We start from the raw sequence: 3,806 nt of genomic DNA, 5'->3' as shown, positions 1-3,806 counted from the left end.
GGAAATAGAACAAGAGAATGGAAGGAGGAGTGGAAAGGGATGAGGAATAAGAAGAAAGAACCAAGAATGAGGAGGAGAAAAAAGAAAATGAAATAAATTTGGAGTACTTGTATTTATACAGCCTATAACACTTGATCACCTCACAATTTTTAAAGTATTTAACCACCTCTCATGTACTTCTTTATTTTAAAGAACATGGTATTAACAAGAACTGATACTATTAAAACTAAATTTTATAGCTAAAATCTTACATCTATTCAATGCACCTTTCCATTTTTTGACTTAGAATAAAAGGCTGAAAAAGGCAGATACTACTGTCTTATATATGTGCATATATAAATAGGGTGTGTCACATTCTGCTAATTACTCCTGCATTTTGTCCTATATTGGCAGTGGAAGGCTAAGAAATGGATTTCTATGCAGGTAAACATTATGAAAATAATTTTAAAATAAAAAACTGAAAAAAGCCTAACATATTTGTTTAAATGATATTATAAAGAACCTCCACACAGTCTGTATAATATAGATGTAGCTTACTACAAGGGTCAAAAAGGACAGATTCAGTAAAATTGAAAATAACAGACTCCAAAAGATTTATAATCGCTCAAATATAACTTTGCAATATGAATGATTCTGAATTTGAAGATTTGTGCTGAAACATCAACTTCAACTTTATTGAGAGCTGCAAATAAAATTGAAGCCAAGGCCTGAAAAATGAACGAACAATGCATCTATCTGCTAAGTTAGTGCCCCACAGAATATTTTAAAATTATTTAACACAAATCATCTCAGTGTCAACAACTCATCACAGATAAACTATCTAATTAACAGAAGCCATCATAGTATTTGAGAACTCAGTCTTGGCTCAGTTATTATAGCAGAAGGGCAATCCTTGATAAGCAAAAATTATAAAAGCAGATTTCTAAAGCATTACTGCTGAAGTGGATTCTTTTTTAATTTTAAATTAACCCCCTGTTAGTTTTTTTTAATACTATTCAATAACTTGACAATATGTCTTTACTTATATTAAGTATTAGGTCTTTACAATGAGATTCTGTAGTGTGGCCTATATTATGGTGTAGCATTATTAAAATTTTTAAATTGCCTGTCATCCATAGCAATTGGACCTAATTTTACACCACAGTGACAGGTGGGTTAACAACAATTTGCCCAACTAGTTGGAACTGCCTCTGAGGTGGTCACACCCTCTTAAAAAAATTGCTATAGTTTTCATATACTTTCAAGCTTGATATGTAAAGAGACTCAGGCAGTTTTCAGCCGTGTTGAAAACTGCAGTGACTAACTTTAGGCTTCTTTACCGTCTTGTGGAATTTACAGCTTTGAGTTAGGTACTTAGGTTCCTACATGGAAACTTAGGAGAGTTACATGCCTAAGAATTGAATCTCCAAAAAACAGCACGTGGGTGGGAGTTGTCTTAACTAGCACTTATCTCCAATCTGGAGATAACTTTGTTCCCTTTCTTGGAGATAGAGCCATGATAGGGGAAGAGGAGGAAGAGAAAGAAATGATGGTGAAAGTAGTACTTTTTCTCCTGATTTTCAACTAAGTAAGGCAGGGATAAGCAACCTTGGCACGCATACCAATTAGTGGCACGTGGAGACGTTTTCCATAGCATGCCAGGAAGTATGCCAAGAAAAATGTTTTAAAAATTTCTTTTTAGTTGCCACTCTGGGCTCTCCAGATGCTGCCTGTGTTCTTCTGAACTTGCCCCCATGCCTGTGGTGGTACACAGGGGAACCTGCAAAATCAAAGGCAGTAATCAAACCACCGATTTTGCAGGTTCCTCCATGCACTTACTTGGCAGGGGAAGCAGCGTGACGTAGGCGAGCTCCCCAGGGTAATTGTCTCTGATATGTCCTCCATAGGAGGTCTATATTGAGCAGATTCTTTTTGGTATTGGGTGGTGAAACCGGAGCGTGCTCCATCCACTCCATGCATTGACCTGGTATTGCAGTGCTTCCAGGACCGGTGCAAAAAAACAGAAAAAAAAAAAAAAATCCTCCATGCACCCCCAGCCACCATTCACTACTCCCTCCTGATCAGTGGGGAGACAAAAACCATGGTTTTTAATATGGTGAGGTTTTTGCCTCCCAGCCAGTCAGCAGCAGACAGCAGGGCTGCCAAGGTCCCTCAGCCAATCAGTGGTGAGCAGCAAAAACAGCACCATATTTAAAACTGTGGTTTTTGCCTCCTTGCCAATCACAAATGACTGGCGAGCAGTGGGGCGGGGATGGACATGTCTCACACCCCTCCAATTTCTACCAAGGCTCCTGGCAGGGGCCCAAACAGCTTGCATCATGCTGCTGGCCAGGTCTGGAGCTGGGGCTGGGACCACGGCAAATGCCAAAAATGTAGCCTACCTCGAACTAAGGTGTTAAAGTCTTACTGCAAAGTGAGATAGACCTAAGTCTGGTTCCCTCCTCCATCTGAGGGAATTTGAACTTGCACTTCCCTGTGGAATGTTCTAGCCATTTCTCTACAAAATATTCTGGAGTGCAGTTGCAATAATTAAATATTCATTGTGTCACCGAGAGAGTGAGTTTCAGAGGTATGGTAGAGAGAGATACCACACCTCAGAAAGTCCAGGGTAAAATCTGCCCTTGTGCACATGGCGGCATAAGACCTATGGACTACTTATATTTTATATAAGCATTAGTTTGAGAGTTTAACTGAGATGTGAGCAGTACACAAGCCCTTTGCTGGCCTTCTGCACATTGTGAATTTCTCTCTCAGTGAACACAATTAAAGGGAAGCAGCCTGTGTCTCACTTTAATTGTTTTAGGTTTGTTCACAAATGTTACTCTATTCCTCCAATGAATAATTTAAATTCAAATTTTCCCTACTACTTGGTTATAATCCTTCCCTGTAGGCCATTATGTTTATCCAGTAGGAACAGATATAAATTAGAAACTCTTTTGCAAGTGGTCCAGTAATCATTAGTTGACATTCCAGTAGGTTGGATTTTGGTTCTTCAAGAGATTTAGAATTTACCATCCTAACAAAAGGATGTATATCTGTGAAGTAGTATTAAGGAATGTGACAGGTAGCTTTAAAGTCCATGTTTTCTAAAAACCTTGTCAAGTCAGTAAGAATCAAACAAGAGTGACAAATAAATAGAAATTTTAAGGTTACTATACTGATTAACAAAGAGTATAATTTCTACCTTAACCTGCTGCAGAAAAGGCTCTATCTAACAGCAATATTTTTAAAAAATGCAGTTTCTAGGCTGGGACACTTCCTGAAGAAAGTGTTAGATTTTAAGAGTTTTTGTCAGCTAAAAAAAATCACATAGCTCTAGGTTAAGAGATCATCTTCGGTAATCAAACAATCTTTAGTAACCTTTAGTAATGAGATATTCTAAAGTTTATATAACAAGTGTGTCTGAACATTTTTATCAGCTGGACACTCCATATTTTCTCAGTCTTATCAATTAGAATCAAAATGTAGTAGCAAATAAATAAGTTTAATAAAGAATTGGCAAATGATACACATTATTGGAGGAGAACAAGTTGTTCTGAAGTTTTTTTTCCTGATTAGATGTTAGTCCAGATTTTTAAGAGTCCTTTGGTACCTAGCTCAAACAAATGGGAATTAGTTTCCTGCCCTTTAACAAGTTATAGACTAGTTTAAAAAAGCAAGAAAAATTGAAAAAAATCAAGAAAATGTATCCTCAATTTTCATGCCAAAATTCAAAATTAATATTTTTCAACCAACTCTATAGCTTGCAGGAAAATTGGTAGGACTTTCTGTGAAAAATATTTCAGGAATGCATTGTTCCTTTTTTG

At 37.1% G+C, this 3,806-nt stretch overlaps 1 non-coding gene across 1 annotated transcript; it reads left to right on the top strand.

Moving 5' to 3' along the window:
- Window positions 1-1,813: 1,813 nt before the first annotated feature.
- On the top strand, window positions 1,814-2,000 carry LOC149871945 (U2 spliceosomal RNA). Its single transcript, XR_016440877.1, has one exon. It is a non-coding gene; the product is annotated as a U2 spliceosomal RNA (small nuclear RNA).
- Window positions 2,001-3,806: the final 1,806 nt, after the last annotated feature.

Source organism: Crocodylus siamensis, chromosome 2 (genome assembly GCF_052110815.1).
Source record: "Crocodylus siamensis isolate JL-2025a chromosome 2, ASM5211081v1, whole genome shotgun sequence".
NCBI lineage: Eukaryota > Metazoa > Chordata > Crocodylia > Crocodylidae > Crocodylus > Crocodylus siamensis.
Note: the sequence above shows the minus strand (reverse complement) of the source record. Positions and strands in the feature narration are given on the sequence as shown.